The sequence below is a fragment of the Centruroides sculpturatus genome, unplaced genomic scaffold, assembly GCF_000671375.1.
Source record: "Centruroides sculpturatus isolate CEXI.00-Female unplaced genomic scaffold, Cexi_2.0 scaffold150, whole genome shotgun sequence".
NCBI classification, from domain to species: Eukaryota; Metazoa; Arthropoda; class Arachnida; order Scorpiones; family Buthidae; genus Centruroides; species Centruroides sculpturatus.
The window spans coordinates 939,448-962,001 of record NW_019384512.1 but is presented as its reverse complement, the minus strand read 5'-3'; the positions used below and the strand labels follow the sequence as shown (position 1 = coordinate 962,001).

Sequence of the window (22,554 nt, the reverse complement as noted above, 5' to 3'; positions counted from 1 at the left end):
TGTTCTTTCATTCAGAAAGATTACAAAAATGAACCAGAAAACGTCTTAGTAGCTCTTATAATGATATCGAAAGTTCAGCTTATTCGAGTGAATTGTCAACCTATTCTGCTTTCATTTATTGCGATAAGGAACCGAAATTGATATCGGTTTGGATATTTTCCATGCCTATTCTAAACGTAAAAAGCAATCTGCAATATAAGGCTAAGGTTGATCTGTACATGACATTTTCGTGTGTTATGACAATAAGAACTAAATAATAAAAAAGCATACTCTTGCGAAAATCATCTATAAAAGTTCATGATAGTTATTGGAAACACCATCTTCTATTTCCTTACTTTTGAGTCCCCTTCGTTACGAACAACAAACATTGTTAATTCGTCGCGGGTTCGCGTCTGATCAACGGGATGGCCACATGGAGTTTTCGGGTTTCTTCGCGTATCAGTAGGAGACAGTTTCTCATAGAAAGTCCTCTTGGTAGACACTTTCCCTCGTCAATCATTGCTATGCCTTATCTCATTAATCCTACAATCCATTGCAAACAATCCCCATTACAATGAACGAATTCAATGTTTGAGCTATACATGGCGTCTGTATAGCCTCAAACATGCTGAGGTGTCCGTATGACAAATCCAATCCTGATCTGTAAGAACTTCAAAAGTCTAAATCGGATTCGTAAACGCTTAGGCTCTATTGGTTAATTTCTAATTTTAACTTTTCATCATTTTTTGTGTATTCTCAAAAAGTAAATAAATGATAAAGCCCGACTTTATTTATCTTGAAAACTACTTAATTTACAATGTTTTAAAATCTTTGCTTCCAGAGAATTAAGAAAAGATTTCATTTTAGAAATGTTTAGCAATCTTACATAATGTTTAATAAAAGATTATGAGCAGTGAAGTTTTAGTCGAAGTTGTAGTAATAAATATTAACTTCATATACAACAGAATAGACATCGCGGGGGGACTTCTTGTAATTTAGTTTCATTGTCCTCACGCATACAATATAACAACTATTAAATAACAATATGCAAAGAAAGGATTTTATGAATTAAATCCATATAACAATATACAAAATAAAATTTAGGTCACTTATAGTATACAGTATTATAATCACTATTTTATTGAAATAATAATGTACAGTTCGTTGACCCTAAAGATTATATTAAATTAGTAAATCATAATATCGTATTTACACGTTTAGTTTTCATTTTCCCCCTTATTTTGGCCTTGCGCACCAGTGGTCGAGAGGATAAAACCACTGAACAGTGATAATTGGTTACGGGTTCACGAATCACCAACGTGCTGGCCACGTGGAGTTTTACGGACTTTTTTTCACCTGTCTAACGCCTAAGAGAGCTGAAAGAGCCAAAGTAAAGGATTGCGGGATTAATGAAATAAGGCAACGCAACAAAAGAGCGTTCTACCAAGGTAGGATGCCTCCTGAGAGGACTTTCTACAGAAAACTGGTTCCTGTTTAAGGTGTAAACACGTGAAGAAACCTGGTAAACTTCAGCTGATTGATTAAGAGCAAACCCAGACCGGTGTTTAGTTGTTTTATCACTCGGCCATTGGCGTAAATACTGATAAAAAAAAAATTATAGATTTTTGCCCTTTGAATCTGATGATAAATTTCAAACTTTCAGTTGTTTGTATCTTGAGATTAGACCTAAATATATTTTACTTATTTATCGTGAAATTGAATACAATTATTCAATTTTTAACGTTTCTCTTTTCATAAAATTGCCATGTAAGTTAACCGTAAATGAAGAATATTTTAACAATTTTTTGATGAAATTTTATAATTATAATTAAAGTATTGATAATTTTTTCAGCAAATTAATCTGAAAATTAAATATAGTTCTTCTTCACTGTAGAATCCGGATATGATACAGGAATAATAATCTTTAACTTACAATGCTTATTTATTTAAGTACTCATATAATACAGAATTATATTGAATATAGTGAATATAAATTAACATATTCTTACTTGTATTTTATTTCGTGAAAAACAAGATAATAAGTACAATAGGATAAGTTTAGGGTTGAAAGGTAAGTTAAGATAAGTTGAATGTAGGCGTATCAATAATTCAACAGATAAGTATGAAATACTCGTATATCATAATTAGGCTTGGATATATTACAGGACAATTTGGATAGCATATGTATAAAAAGGTTTTATAATTAATCAATAACTGTTTTTATGGAAAGTATACAAATCTAATCGTTTATTTTGAAAAGGATTCCAGCATCAGGTTAGAATTAATGTTATAGAATTAAACTAAATTGAATTAATTCACTTAATTGTTATAAAATAATTAATGTCAAATTTCATTTTTAGTTATATTATTATTATACTTGGAAGAATTTTTATCTCGAATCATGTTTTTATGAAATTATAATTGACTACTTGTAAGCGAATGGGAAGAAATAATACAGTAAATGTAAATTATAATATTTCACTGATTGATAAAAGAGAAAACGCAACACAAGGGCGATTTACCAATGGGGGATGCCTTCCAACAAAAATTTCTATAGGAAACTGCCCCTATTTAGGTGTTAGACACTGAAGAAATACCAGAAAACGCCACACGGCCAGTCTGTTGGTCGGGGTGAGAACCCACGACTTTCAATAGTTTTATCCATTCGGTAAATACATATATCCATTAAAATATTTTAGATTCTGCTACTGTTATAACTCATATTTACTAACATAACTATTCTATATAAGGGGCTTAACGAATAAGGAGCAGAGAAAGTCATATGTCTCGAGACTAAAAAATTGCTAAGAACTTTCTTGATCAATAGAAAATAATTTTAAATATAGTCAACGAAACGTTAAATAAGTTATTATGCTAATATTGTTATTAAAAATGACTGAGAAGTAGCTATTTTATTATTGTTAAAAACATGCCCATTTATATCAATATATAGCCTACTTATATATTGCCCCGGGCATCGCAAATCCATGATACGCCTCTGTTTTTAGAATTAGATTGACGTATGTTGTTTTGCAAGCAGGTTTATTCAAAATTCCTAGTAAATATATATATACATACCTGATCCAGAACTGCTCGAATGACTAATGAACGAGATGATGGATTCTGATTTTTTTTAATTATTTAAAGTTTACTAGGTTGATTCATCGAGGTCATATTATATATATAGAACAAGAAACACGTACTTTGTCACAGGTTAGACAATGGTGTATCCAGGATTTTGAGAATATGGATGCTGCTAATGGCATATTTGAGGAGACCAAAGCACCTGTCCATTGCAGTTTTTCGGAAAATATTATTTAATTACCTTAGAATTACTTTAGTTACCCAATTTTACCTACTTGAAGATTGTATTTATTTTTATTTTAAAGTAACAAAACTGCTTTGGTATGAAGGTATGATGTAGCACCATAAGTACCCTCCTACATGGGTCTTCAGCTTAGACAACTTTACATAAGACGACCACATTAGAAGGTTCATTTTATTTAATTGTCAACAAACCCTAATCATATTTGAAAATTAATTTCGTAATCTTTTATTCATTGACCTTTCTACATATTTCTTCTAGTTGTATTTTTGTCGATGAAACAAGTATTATTTTATATATAATACATTTTTTAAAATGGAATTCAGAAAAGTTTTGTTTTCAATGAATTATTTTAATATTGAAATATTTCTTAAATTTTTGAAAACTTTATTTGATTTACTTCTTTTAATATTTTCCACCGAATTACATTTAAAATAATATAATTCAGTATAAAAAAATATGACATTTTATATTTTAAATTATGTAATAAATTAATTTAAAATTCAAATTTTGAGCAAATGTATTTTTGCTATAACTCTGTTTTATCATAGCAAATAAATTAAGAAGAATTAAAAGAATTCATACGAAATTCATTTTAAATATTTGCTTTTCTCCTTTGAAATACGGCTCTTTAATCTTTAAGGTGGTGCAGAAAAAGCGCACGTTCATCACGTGATGTAAACTTTTGAGTCTATTTACTGACATCATTGACCTTTCATTTATCTGTTGTTCATCTCCTGTGATTATTTTTGAAAATGACTGAATTAGAGAATTTAATTAAACCTCTTTTTTGCATAATAATCACGACATTTATTGTATTGATAAATAAGAATACAGCAAAGATAGTAATATAGTTTATATACTTACATTAATGTAATTTATAGCAAAAGCAGTTCAAACACTAATTTGTTACAAAGTATATATCTTATTATATAATTAATATGGCTATTAACATAAGTTTTTTTTGTATATAAACATTTCAAAAACAAATATTTATGAAAAAAATGAAAGCCGTTTACAGATAGCCTTATTGCGACTGTATGTATATATTGTTAAGATGAAGAAACAGTTATTCTTGTAGTTATTGTAGCTAAAACTTTAAATTAATATTAGAAATTCTATATTGTTTAAGGAATGCTTTCCATATGCATCCATAGAAATACTTTCAAATATTTAAAATCTTCAAATAATATATGTAAATTCTTGTAAAATTTTCAAATGTAAGTTCTTTTATTAAATTTAAATATAATTTATAAGAATTTTCTCACTGGAAAATAGTATTGTTCTGGTCTCATTTTAATTAAATGATTTTCCAATAAATAATAATTACATGTCTGGAAAATAAAAGAAACTTAAAGAAATTATTTTCGAAATATACGTTAAAAATTAGAAGAATCTTAAATTAATGAAGTGTTTATGTCACACAGTGTATTTTCAATGAAGAACTACTGTGGAGAGAATGCAGGTTGCAGATAAATATCTGCAATCTGCAATGCGTTATTCTTTACAGGCTAAAGTATTTCGTTTAAAAGTAGTTAGAATAAATAATTTAAAAAATTTATTTACATATTTATATTTATATCTTATGATTTAAATATATTAATAGACAATTCCGTCGATTTAATGGACTTAAGACAACAATAGACACATCTAACCACAATTAATCTATTAAATCGAAGGCCTGTTTGTAATTAGTTTTTAATAACATTTATTTTAAATATATATTTGGAATCTCAATTTTATGCTTTCATTTTAATTTTAACGTAACAATCTTACTTTATGCATTAAATAATTGTTATAATAAACAGTAGTATAAATTGCAGATAACCTTCGTATAACGTGGTACTTATACAACGTGTTTTGATATAAGATGAAATCATTTGTTTGTTTTACTGCTATAAATGTTTCCTCAGTTTCTACAATATACTTTGCTAATGTAAATTGTGCAATTTCCCTTATATTGTTAAAGCTTTTCTATGTAAGTCAAGTTTTGTTAAATGAAATTTTCTGAATTAAATAAAACTGTTTTTTTCTGACATGGTAGATAAAAAATTTATATTTAAAAATCGTTTTTGAACGTAAACCTACTTTTTATAGTAATGTGTGTCTCGCATAACGCGATTTTTATGACACGACATTTTTGTAAAATCTAACTGTTGCGTTATACGAGTGTTGCCTGTATATTACTAAAAACTGTTTTGAAATATTATGCATTCGTCAGTGGCTGAGTGGATAAAACCACTGAACACTGGTAAATGTAAGTTGGTAACGGATTCGGCCAAATGAAGTTTACCGGGTTTTCTTCATTTATTTAACACCTAAATAGAAGCTAGTTTCTCATAGAACGTCCTTCCGGAAGGCAAATCGTACAAGTGTCGCAGTGCCGTATCCTATCAAATGAAACTAAACTGGTAGTTGGTCGCGGGCTCGAACCTCATCAACGGGCTGGAGACGTGAATTTTTCGGGCTTCTTTCACACGTGTAACTCCTAAGTAGGGGGACAAATTTATTATAGATAGTTCTTTCAGGAGGCAAACTTTGCAGATCACTCAGGTGTCGAGTTTCCCTTATTCTATCAGTTTTTCTTAACCGGTTTGCCGCAGCACATAATGCGCCACAAACTTCTCGGGAATATCACAGAAAATTGCTAAATTTTTGTCTAATTTTTAATATTATTTGTATATTATTATACAAAAAAAACTGTATATTTTACATTGCGGTTCAGGTATAGTTACAAAGGTATCTTTGATGCGAGCTGGTTCGTCGGCCATCACTAAAAACATTTGAAAAGTACTGTTCTGAGAAACTAAAATTTTTCTATCATAGATAAAAATATAAAATATATAATTGAATAAAAATTAAATATAAAAATTTCAGAATATTTTACATTCTAAATTAATTAACAAATAAATAAAGAGGGGAAGGATTAATGCTGTAGAAGAATAATTCTAGATAAATTAAAAATGTAAATATAAAAAATTATTTAACATGGATGAAGAGAGCCGTTGAAAAAAGAAAGAATTTCCACTGATGATTATAACGAATATGGTAATTTATTAATACATACATTTATATTAGTCATTCAATCCAGAGCTTTTATAAAAATTTTGAAAATGAAAGCGACTTAAATAATTCTCCCCTATAGGACAGTGCAGATTTAGGGGGATGTACTGTACAGTACGTACAGGGTGCAGCTGCACATCCTTTTTCTTCCTTTAGGGGTAAAACCGGATACCTCAGGTTGTAAACAATTTTTGTAAGGCGTATTATACCTCTTCTAAAGATTTCTGGATCCACTATTATACAGGAAGATAGTTATACAGGTATTTCAAGCCTAGGAATGTATGTAGGATTTATGAAACGCGGAAACACAACATATGGACTATGTTCCAAGGCGAGGTGCCTCTTCAGAGGATTTATACGAGAACTTATCCTTATTTAGAAGTTAGACACGTGAAGAAAACTTCACGTGGCCGTGTCGTTGGTGAGGTGTGAACTCGTGACCGAAACTCCCAGTGGTCAGAAGTGATATCCACTCGGCCACTGGCGAGCTTAATGCTAAGAAGTAAACCTCACTAAAAGAAACTGGTATTTCGGTCGTAACTCATTACGATTTATGTAAATATTTTTGTTTACATAAAAATATATAATAGCATATTTAACACTAAAATATTGTCATTGATAGATGCAATTTGAATCTGTTTAAAATTTTAAAAATATTTAATACTTGAATAATTAAGCTATTAAAAGTTAAATTAAAACTAATTTACTATTAAATAATAATGATATGAAATATATAAAGATATACAATTGTACGACATCATGTATTTTAATTCTAATCTTTCTATTTTTATGCGACGAAATCGATAAAATATATCAGGTCATTACAGATTTTATACTATAAAATCTGTAAGGATCGATTATATTTCATCTTGACTATAAATATTTGTATAAATTTTATATAAAGACTTGTAGTCAAGCGCCGTCCTATACAGCACAACCCTAGTAAAGCGCGATAAATACTTGGTCTCCCCTATAAATAAATATTCACATTGAAAACGACATTATTATTGCCAAATCACGTTATTTTCAAACTCTCAAACTCTAATTTATTCTTAGACATCATTCTTTATCAATTTTTACAGCATTGATACTTCAGTTTAGCGCCATACTGCATTCAGTACCAATTTCAGAGGCGAGCAAATGGGCACTAAACAGAAGTTTGATCGTAATTAATTCCAAGAGTTTAAATAATGCGATTTTATAGAATCGAAACTAGTAGCGTAACTAGAACCGGTATTAGAGGGCCCGAATTCGAATGTGCATTCATCTCTGTACAATACTGTTGGATGTAGTCACAGCGCTAGTGGTTACATTCAACAGTATAAATGTATATTTTTAATTTTTTAAATTTATTTATTTACAAAGTTAAGGGGGCTTTCTGGGCTCCTCTGCAACACTAATGGATACTGACGGAAACATGAGAAATGATCATTGTTCGAAGTGGCACGTCGTTTATAGGTTATTATATACACATTTCAGAAAAAAAACGTTCTGAAAAATGGCCACCGTTTAGGGGTGGCCGTTATTGAAAGTCTGAATATATTTATTTAATGCAATAAAACTTTGCAAAAATATAAAACAATTTATAATATTTCGCTTAATAATCCATCGAGAAGGTTCAAATTTTTATATTTATTGATTTTAACATTCAAGCGTTGCTTCATATCATTTTAAAAACATGACATTGAATGATGAAATTTCAATATTTTCATAACTTAAAAGCTTTGATAGAACTATTTCTAAACTGATTTTGATAGCTATACTATATATATTAAAAATCATTCCGAATGACGCAGTTTTATTACAGGTTTGACTTTAAAGTCGTTTGATTTTATCTTAAATAAAATCTTAAAAATAATGTTCTTTAAATGCATAAAAAGGTAAATTTCTAGTAAATATTGAAATTATTATTAACTATTCAGAATAATTTATAAATAATAATTATCTATATGATATTTTAAACTATAAAAAATTGCAGTAAGGACTGTCCAAGGCGACTATTTGTCTTATTAATTGTATTTATTACTTGTTCTCTGTTATATTTTTTAAAGATATTTATTATATTCGTTGTCAAGCACTAAAATTATCAGTAGGAGCTTAGATAAAAAGGTATAGGCAACTACTAGTAGTTGGTTGTGAGTTCGGCTCATCAACGGGCTGGTCGCGTTGAGTTTTTTTGAGATTTTTCACGTGTTTAACACCAAAATATGTGCCCGTTTTTGATGATAATTCTCTCGGAAGGAACTTTCACTTTGGCAGTTCACTTATGTGTTGTGTTCCTTATCCCATCAATCCAAAACCCTCGTCTCCCGGTCTCCTTCATTGTGGGTTCATTGGACGAACCCAGTATAACAAAAAGGTTATGATTAGCTGATTATGAGTATGGTATAGGTATCATTATGAGTAGGTTAAGGGAGCATAAATAGTTACGAAGTATGCTTAGAAAGGCCGAGTTAAAAGATGTTTTTTACCTAATTTTTTCTTTGGTTGCTTCACTTAATTCGCGTTTTCTTGGCATGCAGCAAGTCTCAGTATTGATTAATTTTCATTTTCTACATGCTTTCCCGGATGGTACTTTGACCAAAGACTTGCTTTTACGATTTTGGAGAGGAATTGGATTGCTTTACAACACAAACCGTTTTAATTGTATTAAGGTATTTTATTGGCGATTGAAAGAAAGTATCGAAAAAATAATAATTAAATACAAGCATAAAAGTTGTTATAAATATTGTGTTGCACAATATTTATAACAACTTTTATGCTTGCATTTGACTTCTTTTGTACTATTAATTTTGTCATCGCTTATGTATTTTCCCTCATAATGACTAGTATTTTGCTGGTATTTTACTGTTTAATTAATTAAGTTCCCTATTAATTACACAATTATAGATATAAAATGTTAAGGATTAAAACTTACAGTCAAACCTCTGAACAATGTCCACTAACAGGAATATTAAAAAATGTCCGTTTTTTGAGGTTATTTTGTATGTATTTTGTATGTATTTGTATGCAATTTTGTATGTAAAAGAAACGTTTCTGAAAAAATGGCCGCTGTTTAGAGGTGGCCATTATTGGGAGATGCCGTTTTTAGAGGTTCGACTGCATATAGTTTGATCGAGACACGTTACACGAGTAGGGAGGGAAAGGTGGGGCAAGATGAGAACGTTAAGGTTTGAAAAGTCATAAGATGGCAACCACTTTAATGAGAACAATATTTTTTTATTCTCAGCAACTACAACATTTGGTAATATATAATACAAAAATTTAATTTTTGAAAAACGTTTTTAAAAAAAAAAGAAAATTTAATATTTTAAAATTATATGTAAATGCACCATCTTGCCCCATCCCATGGGGCAAGATGGGGATATTAGTTTTATATACAAGAAGGACAAATTAAAATGGTTAAACTGTCGTTTTCTTCAATATTGGCACAAGAACAGCGTGCCCATTTATCACAACGGCTACATTTATCCCAACTTTCTGTAAATACAGAGTATAACCCTCCACAATACAGGCATTCTGTGTCATTTGTCTTTTGTTTCTTGTTAGGCCCACCCTTGCTGAAGGGGCTGTTTGTCGTCGCTGCAGCAAAAAAAGTCTGCCTCCGAAAATACTTCTAAATTCATAGGCCATATTCATGGTTAACCTGGGACTAGACGGGTACCCCATCTTGCCCCAACGTACACTTTCCATACTGACTGCAAACACAGGTAAACTTCATTTCAAAACTAAACAATTTCAGTCTTAAAAGTTACTTCGAATACCATAATATTTTCATGTAAAAGGTAATGTAAAAGTTCACAATGATACTTACTTTGTAGAAACTTTTTAGCAGGCATAAAATTAGATGAAGTATTGCTGAAACATGAAAAACGTATCTTACTTCCAAACAAAGAGAGCAATTTGGACGTTCTCTCGCTCCATGATCCCTTTTGAGGTAGACATTTAATTCCCCAAATAACAGCTAGATAAAAGCACATTAACCACAAATAGACGTCCTCGTCTTACTCCATGAACCCATCTTGCACCACTTTCCCTTACACAGAGTATTTAAGACAGAGAAGACTTGTAAGAGAAAATTACATAATTATTAATTGTTTCTGCTAATATCGCAGTTAGAATAAATATTCCTAATTATTAGAGGAGAATTTCCCATTAAAATTATGATGAGAGGGTTGTTGAATAAGCCAAAATGCATTCCGAGACAGCATGTGTTAATGAATAAAAATCGGAAAGGTGTGTGATAAATCTGTAGTTCATAACAATAAGCCCAGAGGGTTCATAGTTATTTATTAATAATTAATTAATAGATGATAACAGATTAGAAGCTTATATCGAACAATTATGATACAGACTCTATTACTTAAGCATAGTTCAAAGTACGTGCCAACGAAATATTTTACTGTTTTGAAACTAGAAAGAGAATTTGAATATTTTAAAATACAGTACTTAGAGAATTCCGAAATTTCGCAAACCATTCTGCCGATGAAATAAATACTGTACATAAATATACAGTTGTATCTTCAATAATGGCTACCACCCAACCAACCAATGACATCCATTAGGCTAACAGGGTTGATAGAGATAATAGGGCTTTGATGTAACATTTGTGAGGTGACGTCAAAGCCTTAGGACCTTTGTTAGATGGACGTTTCGTGAAATAACGCCACCTCCTTTTTGATTTGTTTATTTATTACTGATAAAATTGTCTTTTACACTTTTATTATATTGTATTAATAAATGAATTTACTTTTTGATTTTATTTTAATTTATATTAGTATTATAATGTAAAAATAAAAATGGGCGCTTAATATTGATAGCTCAGGGCGCTTAAATGTATTAGTAACGGCCCTGCTCCCAACAAGGACGGCCACTTTTCCAGAAACTTTTTTTGAAATAAATACAAAAAAACAAAAAACTTTAAAGAACGGTCATTTTTTATTTTCTCATTAATGACAGTTGTTTACGGGTTCTTAGGGATATTTACATAAAATATCGCCTAAAAAGACTAGTAAATGATTCAGAATAAATTTATCAGTCTTTCATTCTAAACAATTTATCCGAATTTCTTTTATATCTTTTTTTCATAATCTTAATGAAAATTGTACAGAAATTGATTTTTTGCTTATTTCTTTCAACAATAAAAGGAAACAGTCATTATTTTCATATAATTATCAAAGGAAAATTAACTTAATGAGATTTAAAAATACATTTTTCCTCTTCCAACTGACCTTGTTCGATTTGTCATTACACTAATTTTCATCTTTGTACTGGCAAAAGTTAACATATTTCTCTAAAAAATTCTTTAAATTTTTAATTTCGAGTGTAACTGATTTCTAAATAATGTATTATAAAATATCACAAGAATAGATTATTTATATTTTTTCTTTATTAATTTGTTAAAATCTTTAACGTTATATTATTAGGTTTTCTTTATTATTTAATTGTTTTATTTATTAGCCTAATTTGTTAAAATCTACACAAAATGTTACATTAATTAAGTTACTGGCTGTAATTTGAAAAAATTGTACACCTATAAATTTCCACTGTCGTCCTTCCGTTCGTCTGTCTGCTCTCTCTTAATCTCTAGAATGGAGATAGATAGATGAAATCCGAGATTAGGAAACCATAGGGGCTAGAGGCACCGATCGAGTATATACTATATGAACTTCCGGTTTAAACTGAAAATCATATTATTTCAATTCAAAATTTTCCCCTGAAAGGAGTTAGATAGATGACCGGCACTACTCTGTTGCTAACAGGAAAAGTATGATGTATAGGGGCACGACACTTCTAATTTGAAGTGGAGAGCGTATATTTAAAATTAAATAAATTTATTTAATTATATATGATTAAAATCTGCAGCCCGGCATTGTGAAGATTTCACAATAAATAATTGCTCATTTATTTTATTTTATTTTATTGTGCTTACTAGTGACCGAGTGGATAAAATCATTGAACATTAATAGTGGTCGCGAGTTTTCTCCTGACCAACGGATTGGCCACGTAGACTTTCCAGGTTTTCTTCACGTGTCTGACATCTAAATAGGGACCAGTTTCTTAGAAACCATCGCCTATTTGTTACATTTCCTTATTTCGTCAATCTAATCCCATTTTATCAAATCGACAATCAAAATTTCGATTTGGCGCCACTTGTTTCTTTGAAATTGGCACTAAATCGAGTGTTGAGCTAAAGTGAAGTACCTTAGTCAAACGGTAATGACGTCTATGTAGGAATTCGAGTCTGAAAGTTTTGGTTACGTGATTCTGTGATATGTCGTTTGCGAATAAAAATCATACATTTAGCATTTCACAGATACAGAAGGGTTCTCTTCATTTAATATCCATGGAAAAGTTTAATACAAGTACAGTCGACCCCCCTATAACACGGTAGATACGTTCCGGTTTTTATGAATCCATTTTCTACGAGTCCAGCCAATCACAGCCCGGCACGTATGCAGTTTATGGACTACGGTTGTTCGAAAGGTTTCTTCCATAAAATTAATCGATTCTAGACTAATTCGACTTAACATTTCCAAAATACGTATAATATTTTGGGAATAATCCATATAAATTATGCTATAAACAAAAAATTGTAGGATTACTTACCGAGTGTGCACCGTTCGACTACGCCATTGTTTAAGCTTGTTTTCGTCGTGGAGCTTGTCATCGAATGGCGCTCGCGGGCTTCCTGATAAATTATTTTTTTTTTGCGAAAAATTCGCTGAACTTTGGAGACATCATTAATATAAATATAATTTTTATTGACGTTAAATAATAAATAGTTTTTAGTAGGTCCGCTGCTCATTTAAACTCAACGGTTTGTGCAATATCCGCTATTTGTCTAGATTCGACCAATCCTGTCGCGAAACGAGTCGGCAATGACGTTTTACCGAATTATAGGAGTTTTCTTAGCATGTTTGTACGAATACTGTGGCAATTTTTTCGCCGTGATATAGGAATCCGAACTATAGGAACCGGTGTTATAGGGGAGTCGACTGTATTCATTGGCGCTTTACGAAGATGGCGCTATTTAGGAGGCATTATGCCAAGGTTTAGTTTTATTTTACGCACTTAACACTTTCATTTTTTTAAAAGCGCCTTTTTCTAGAAATTACCAAACTACTTTGCTGAGCATCTTCGATACGTAATTTTAAATTTATCGTTTTAATAATAATGCTTTTTAAAACTAAAATTTAAATAATGGGTCATTGAACACATATTCTAAGCTATACTTCGCTAAAATTGATTTTAATCTATAGTTGCAATATATCTCTTGCTGCAATTTCGTAAGATTTGAGAGGTGTTGCATGTACAGTACAGTACAGTACAATGTGACGCTCTTACTCATATGTTATGCCAAATTACTTCAAGCGTTAATTATCGTTCATAAAAATCATAAATTTAATTAGTAACATTTTTTATTAATCTTTTCATTAATTCGCTTCACGTTGATCGTCAAACTTGAAAAGTAAAGCATTTACCATTTTCGTAAAGCTTTTAATCAAACGTAGAAACAAGCAAAATTTTCATATTATATTTTAAGATATATATTTAAAATATCATTTACAATAAAATAATAATTTATAATTAATCGTGTTGTGTAACAAAAACATATATAAGAAATAGACCTTAAACTGTACTCAAGTGTTAGATATCAATTATAAAATATTATTACTGAAGAAATAATACGATGTATCAATATTATTTAGTTGCAGGTAAACCTCGATATAGTGCTGCACATCCACACCACTAGCTCTGTGGATATAGTATACTGTATACATTTATATTATGTGTGTAGTGCGTTTGTCACATTCAAATCGATTTCCTGTAATTATTTCGGTTTTTCTTCATTTATTTATTTACAAAGTTAGGAGGAATTCGAGCTCCTCTGATTACCCTACTGCTAGTCATTAGCATCTTTTTACGTTACTTAATTTAAAAGTTTTTTTTTTTTGTATTATTCTCCTTACAAATTTACGCTTTATATTACTGTGTATTGATTAAATTACCATTTATTTTTGAATTTTTATAAATTTTTTTTTCTTTAACAAAAAGTAAGGATGTAGTAATTTCAGTTGTATGCTAAACTAGCGGCGTTACTGGGGGAAAATTTGATACTTCATCTATAAAAGCTTCATATAAGTTTGGAAACTTGATCTAGGAATCACAATGTAAAATAACCTTACAAAACCTCTAGGTACTGTATTAATACACGACCTATACTTGCTTTCACTGTGGTGTTCATAATGTAGAATGCAAGAATTTTATTCGTCAGATACTTGAGCCGACCTGTTCTGGACGGAAAACATATTTTTTTTTTTCGGACGAACAGTAGTCGTTGACCTTCCCCCTGGATGAAATAATTATTTTTGGAGAGTCTGGTTGCATTGCCCTTACCGTTTTCGAATGCATAAAAGAAAATAAAACAAAAGAACAGACAAACTTTATATATTGGCATACAGTATATGAATTAATAATATAATAATGAAATATTTTGTTTATATATCACAAGTTATTACAATATTTGGATATTAATTTAATTTATATCTTATTAATACGATCAAACCTGTAAACAACGGCCACGGACGGAAACATAAAAATTGACTGTTGCTTGGAAGTTATTTTATATAAATTAAAAAGAAACGTTTCTGAAAGAAGTGACCGCCGTTTAGAGATGACGTTGTTGGGAGATGATCTTTATTGGAGGTTCGATCGATATAATAACAATTACAATAAAGTATATAAAATATAGTCGAATCTCTAATAGTTATTACCTCTAAACAACGACCAAATTCTCAGGAAGTTTTTTTTAAAATAAAAATGCAGACAAAATAATCTTTAAACGACGTCAATAACGAATATTTTTTTGTTCCCGTCAAAGGCCGTTGTTCAGAGGTTTAACTGTAAGTTATATGTATTGAGTTATTTGCATTCATACAGAAATACTAGAAATCGGATTATCAATAATTATGCACTCCATTAAAATATAATTTCATTAAAATTACTCAACCGAATAGAAATTTAATTTTTAATTAAAAATAAGTAATAAAATGGCTTACTACTTATTTAATATAAAAATGTTTTTGTAATATTTAATATAAATTTAGATTTACTTTATACTTTGTACCTCTGAACAATGGTGAATGAAGGAAACATAAAAAATAGCCGTTGTTTAAAGGTTATTTAGTATGCAATTCGATAGCAAACTTTCTAAAAAATCGGCCGCCATTTAGAGGTGATCGTTGTTTGGAAGTTTTTCTATGCAATTTAAAAACAATCGTTTCTGAAAAAAATGTCCTCCGTTATCGGAAGGTGGCCGTTATTAGAGGTCTTGCTTTATATATTTATGTTATTAACAAGCTTACAAATTAAANGCCAAATGAAGTTTACCGGGTTTTCTTCATTTATTTAACACCTAAATAGAAGCTAGTTTCTCATAGAACGTCCTTCCGGAAGGCAAATCGTACAAGTGTCGCAGTGCCGTATCCTATCAAATGAAACTAAACTGGTAGTTGGTCGCGGGCTCGAACCTCATCAACGGGCTGGAGACGTGAATTTTTCGGGCTTCTTTCACACGTGTAACTCCTAAGTAGGGGGACAAATTTATTATAGATAGTTCTTTCAGGAGGCAAACTTTGCAGATCACTCAGGTGTCGAGTTTCCCTTATTCTATCAGTTTTTCTTAACCGGTTTGCCGCAGCACATAATGCGCCACAAACTTCTCGGGAATATCACAGAAAATTGCTAAATTTTTGTCTAATTTTTAATATTATTTGTATATTATTATACAAAAAAAACTGTATATTTTACATTGCGGTTCAGGTATAGTTACAAAGGTATCTTTGATGCGAGCTGGTTCGTCGGCCATCACTAAAAACATTTGAAAAGTACTGTTCTGAGAAACTAAAATTTTTCTATCATAGATAAAAATATAAAATATATAATTGAATAAAAATTAAATATAAAAATTTCAGAATATTTTACATTCTAAATTAATTAACAAATAAATAAAGAGGGGAAGGATTAATGCTGTAGAAGAATAATTCTAGATAAATTAAAAATGTAAATATAAAAAATTATTTAACATGGATGAAGAGAGCCGTTGAAAAAAGAAAGAATTTCCACTGATGATTATAACGAATATGGTAATTTATTAATACATACATTTATATTAGTCANAAGGATTAATGCTGTAGAAGAATAATTCTAGATAAATTAAAAATGTAAATATAAAAAATTATTTAACATGGATGAAGAGAGCCGTTGAAAAAAGAAAGAATTTCCACTGATGATTATAACGAATATGGTAATTTATTAATACATACATTTATATTAGTCATTCAATCCAGAGCTTTTATAAAAATTTTGAAAATGAAAGCGACTTAAATAATTCTCCCCTATAGGACAGTGCAGATTTAGGGGGATGTACTGTACAGTACGTACAGGGTGCAGCTGCACATCCTTTTTCTTCCTTTAGGGGTAAAACCGGATACCTCAGGTTGTAAACAATTTTTGTAAGGCGTATTATACCTCTTCTAAAGATTTCTGGATCCACTATTATACAGGAAGATAGTTATACAGGTATTTCAAGCCTAGGAATGTATGTAGGATTTATGAAACGCGGAAACACAACATATGGACTATGTTCCAAGGCGAGGTGCCTCTTCAGAGGATTTATACGAGAACTTATCCTTATTTAGAAGTTAGACACGTGAAGAAAACTTCACGTGGCCGTGTCGTTGGTGAGGTGTGAACTCGTGACCGAAACTCCCAGTGGTCAGAAGTGATATCCACTCGGCCACTGGCGAGCTTAATGCTAAGAAGTAAACTTCACTAAAAGAAACTGGTATTTCGGTCGTAACTCATTACGATTTATGTAAATATTTTTGTTTACATAAAAATATATAATAGCATATTTAACACTAAAATATTGTCATTGATAGATGCAATTTGAATCTGTTTAAAATTTTAAAAATATTTAATACTTGAATAATTAAGCTATTAAAAGTTAAATTAAAACTAATTTACTATTAAATAATAATGATATGAAATATATAAAGATATACAATTGTACGACATCATGTATTTTAATTCTAATCTTTCTATTTTTATGCGACGAAATCGATAAAATATATCAGGTCATTACAGATTTTATACTATAAAATCTGTAAGGATCGATTATATTTCATCTTGACTATAAATATTTGTATAAATTTTATATAAAGACTTGTAGTCAAGCGCCGTCCTATACAGCACAACCCTAGTAAAGCGCGATAAATACTTGGTCTCCCCTATAAATAAATATTCACATTGAAAACGACATTATTATTGCCAAATCACGTTATTTTCAAACTCTCAAACTCTAATTTATTCTTAGACATCATTCTTTATCAATTTTTACAGCATTGATACTTCAGTTTAGCGCCATACTGCATTCAGTACCAATTTCAGAGGCGAGCAAATGGGCACTAAACAGAAGTTTGATCGTAATTAATTCCAAGAGTTTAAATAATGCGATTTTATAGAATCGAAACTAGTAGCGTAACTAGAACCGGTATTAGAGGGCCCGAATTCGAATGTGCATTCATCTCTGTACAATACTGTTGGATGTAGTCACAGCGCTAGTGGTTACATTCAACAGTATAAATGTATATTTTTAATTTTTTAAATTTATTTATTTACAAAGTTAAGGGGGCTTTCTGGGCTCCTCTGCAACACTAATGGATACTGACGGAAACATGAGAAATGATCATTGTTCGAAGTGGCACGTCGTTTATAGGTTATTATATACACATTTCAGAAAAAAAACGTTCTGAAAAATGGCCACCGTTTAGGGGTGGCCGTTATTGAAAGTCTGAATATATTTATTTAATGCAATAAAACTTTGCAAAAATATAAAACAATTTATAATATTTCGCTTAATAATCCATCGAGAAGGTTCAAATTTTTATATTTATTGATTTTAACATTCAAGCGTTGCTTCATATCATTTTAAAAACATGACATTGAATGATGAAATTTCAATATTTTCATAACTTAAAAGCTTTGATAGAACTATTTCTAAACTGATTTTGATAGCTATACTATATATATTAAAAATCATTCCGAATGACGCAGTTTTATTACAGGTTTGACTTTAAAGTCGTTTGATTTTATCTTAAATAAAATCTTAAAAATAATGTTCTTTAAATGCATAAAAAGGTAAATTTCTAGTAAATATTGAAATTATTATTAACTATTCAGAATAATTTATAAATAATAATTATCTATATGATATTTTAAACTATAAAAAATTGCAGTAAGGACTGTCCAAGGCGACTATTTGTCTTATTAATTGTATTTATTACTTGTTCTCTGTTATATTTTTTAAAGATATTTATTATATTCGTTGTCAAGCACTAAAATTATCAGTAGGAGCTTAGATAAAAAGGTATAGGCAACTACTAGTAGTTGGTTGTGAGTTCGGCTCATCAACGGGCTGGTCGCGTTGAGTTTTTTTGAGATTTTTCACGTGTTTAACACCAAAATATGTGCCCGTTTTTGATGATAATTCTCTCGGAAGGAACTTTCCCTTTGGCAGTTCACTTATGTGTTGTGTTCCTTATCCCATCAATCCAAAACCCTCGTCTCCCGGTCTCCTTCATTGTGGATTCATTGGACGAACCCAGTATAACAAAAAGGTTATGATTAGCTGATTATGAGTATGGTATAGGTATCATTATGAGTAGGTTAAGGGAGCATAAATAGTTACGAAGTATGCTTAGAAAGGCCGAGTTAAAAGATGTTTTTTACCTAATTTTTTCTTTGGTTGCTTCACTTAATTCGCGTTTTCTTGGCATGCAGCAAGTCTCAGTATTGATTAATTTTCATTTTCTACATGCTTTCCCGGATGGTACTTTGACCAAAGACTTGCTTTTACGATTTTGGAGAGGAATTGGATTGCTTTACAACACAAACCGTTTTAATTGTATTAAGGTATTTTATTGGCGATTGAAAGAAAGTATCGAAAAAATAATAATTAAATACAAGCATAAAAGTTGTTATAAATATTGTGTTGCACAATATTTATAATAACTTTTATGCTTGCATTTGACTTCTTTTGTACTATTAATTTTGTCATCGCTTATGTATTTTCCCTCATAATGACTAGTATTTTGCTGGTATTTTACTGTTTAATTAATTAAGTTCCCTATTAATTACACAATTATAGATATAAAATGTTAAGGATTAAAACTTACAGTCAAACCTCTGAACAATGTCCACTAACAGGAATATTAAAAAATGTCCGTTTTTTGAGGTTATTTTGTATGTATTTTGTATGTATTTGTATGCAATTTTGTATGTAAAAGAAACGTTTCTGAAAAAAATGGCCGCTGTTTAGAGGTGGCCATTATTGGGAGATGCCGTTTTTAGAGGTTCGACTGCATATAGTTTGATCGAGACACGTTACACGAGTAGGGAGGGAAAGGTGGGGCAAGATGAGAACGTTAAGGTTTGAAAAGTCATAAGATGGCAACCACTTTAATGAGAACAATATTTTTTTATTCTCAGCAACTACAACATTTGGTAATATATAATGCAAAATTTAATTTTTGAAAAACGTTTTTAAAAACAAGAAAATTTAATATTTTAAAATTATATGTANTTACATTTAAAATAATATAATTCAGTATAAAAAAATATGACATTTTATATTTTAAATTATGTAATAAATTAATTTAAAATTCAAATTTTGAGCAAATGTATTTTTGCTATAACTCTGTTTTATCATAGCAAATAAATTAAGAAGAATTAAAAGAATTCATACGAAATTCATTTTAAATATTTGCTTTTCTCCTTTGAAATACGGCTCTTTAATCTTTAAGGTGGTGCAGAAAAAGCGCACGTTCATCACGTGATGTAAACTTTTGAGTCTATTTACTGACATCATTGACCTTTCATTTATCTGTTGTTCATCTCCTGTGATTATTTTTGAAAATGACTGAATTAGAGAATTTAATTAAACCTCTTTTTTGCATAATAATCACGACATTTATTGTATTGATAAATAAGAATACAGCAAAGATAGTAATATAGTTTATATACTTACATTAATGTAATTTATAGCAAAAGCAGTTCAAACACTAATTTGTTACAAAGTATATATCTTATTATATAATTAATATGGCTATTAACATAAGTTTTTTTTGTATATAAACATTTCAAAAACAAATATTTATGAAAAAAATGAAAGCCGTTTACAGATAGCCTTATTGCGACTGTATGTATATATTGTTAAGATGAAGAAACAGTTATTCTTGTAGTTATTGTAGCTAAAACTTTAAATTAATATTAGAAATTCTATATTGTTTAAGGAATGCTTTCCATATGCATCCATAGAAATACTTTCAAATATTTAAAATCTTCAAATAATATATGTAAATTCTTGTAAAATTTTCAAATGTAAGTTCTTTTATTAAATTTAAATATAATTTATAAGAATTTTCTCACTGGAAAATAGTATTGTTCTGGTCTCATTTTAATTAAATGATTTTCCAATAAATAATAATTACATGTCTGGAAAATAAAAGAAACTTAAAGAAATTATTTTCGAAATATACGTTAAAAATTAGAAGAATCTTAAATTAATGAAGTGTTTATGTCACACAGTGTATTTTCAATGAAGAACTACTGTGGAGAGAATGCAGGTTGCAGATAAATATCTGCAATCTGCAATGCGTTATTCTTTACAGGCTAAAGTATTTCGTTTAAAAGTAGTTAGAATAAATAATTTAAAAAATTTATTTACATATTTATATTTATATCTTATGATTTAAATATATTAATAGACAATTCCGTCGATTTAATGGACTTAAGACAACAATAGACACATCTAACCACAATTAATCTATTAAATCGAAGGCCTGTTTGTAATTAGTTTTTAATAACATTTATTTTAAATATATATTTGGAATCTCAATTTTATGCTTTCATTTTAATTTTAACGTAACAATCTTACTTTATGCATTAAATAATTGTTATAATAAACAGTAGTATAAATTGCAGATAACCTTCGTATAACGTGGTACTTATACAACGTGTTTTGATATAAGATGAAATCGTTTGTTTGTTTTACTGCTATAAATGTTTCCTCAGTTTCTACAATATACTTTGCTAATGTAAATTGTGCAATTTCCCTTATATTGTTAAAGCTTTTCTATGTAAGTCAAGTTTTGTTAAATGAAATTTTCTGAATTAAATAAAACTGTTTTTTTCTGACATGGTAGATAAAAAATTTATATTTAAAAATCGTTTTTGAACGTAAACCTACTTTTTATAGTAATGTGTGTCTCGCATAACGCGATTTTTATGACACGACATTTTTGTAAAATCTAACTGTTGCGTTATACGAGTGTTGCCTGTATATTACTAAAAACTGTTTTGAAATATTATGCATTCGTCAGTGGCTGAGTGGATAAAACCACTGAACACTGGTAAATGTAAGTTGGTAACGGATTCGGCCAAATGAAGTTTACCGGGTTTTCTTCATTTATTTAACACCTAAATAGAAGCTAGTTTCTCATAGAACGTCCTTCCGGAAGGCAAATCGTACAAGTGTCGCAGTGCCGTATCCTATCAAATGAAACTAAACTGGTAGTTGGTCGCGGGCTCGAACCTCATCAACGGGCTGGAGACGTGAATTTTTCGGGCTTCTTTCACACGTGTAACTCCTAAGTAGGGGGACAAATTTATTATAGATAGTTCTTTCAGGAGGCAAACTTTGCAGATCACTCAGGTGTCGAGTTTCCCTTATTCTATCAGTTTTTCTTAACCGGTTTGCCGCAGCACATAATGCGCCACAAACTTCTCGGGAATATCACAGAAAATTGCTAAATTTTTGTCTAATTTTTAATATTATTTGTATATTATTATACAAAAAAAACTGTATATTTTACATTGCGGTTCAGGTATAGTTACAAAGGTATCTTTGATGCGAGCTGGTTCGTCGGCCATCACTAAAAACATTTGAAAAGTACTGTTCTGAGAAACTAAAATTTTTCTATCATAGATAAAAATATAAAATATATAATTGAATAAAAATTAAATATAAAAATTTCAGAATATTTTACATTCTAAATTAATTAACAAATAAATAAAGAGGGGAAGGATTAATGCTGTAGAAGAATAATTCTAGATAAATTAAA

At 29.8% G+C, this 22,554-nt stretch overlaps 1 protein-coding gene across 2 annotated transcripts in view; it reads left to right on the top strand.

The window, feature by feature from the left end:
- The window catches only part of LOC111622473 (glycoprotein 3-alpha-L-fucosyltransferase A-like), a 58,048-nt gene that overhangs the window by 14,687 nt on the left and 20,807 nt on the right, over window positions 1-22,554 (top strand). Inside the window, exon 1 of one of the 2 annotated variants that reach the window (XM_023364864.1) lies at window positions 2,109-2,253. The exons of the other annotated variant lie outside the window; for it this stretch is intronic. The gene's annotated coding sequence lies outside the window, so the exon portion shown is untranslated. Of the gene's footprint in view, window positions 1-2,108; window positions 2,254-22,554 lie in introns of those variants that run through there. 2 annotated transcript variants of the gene reach the window in all.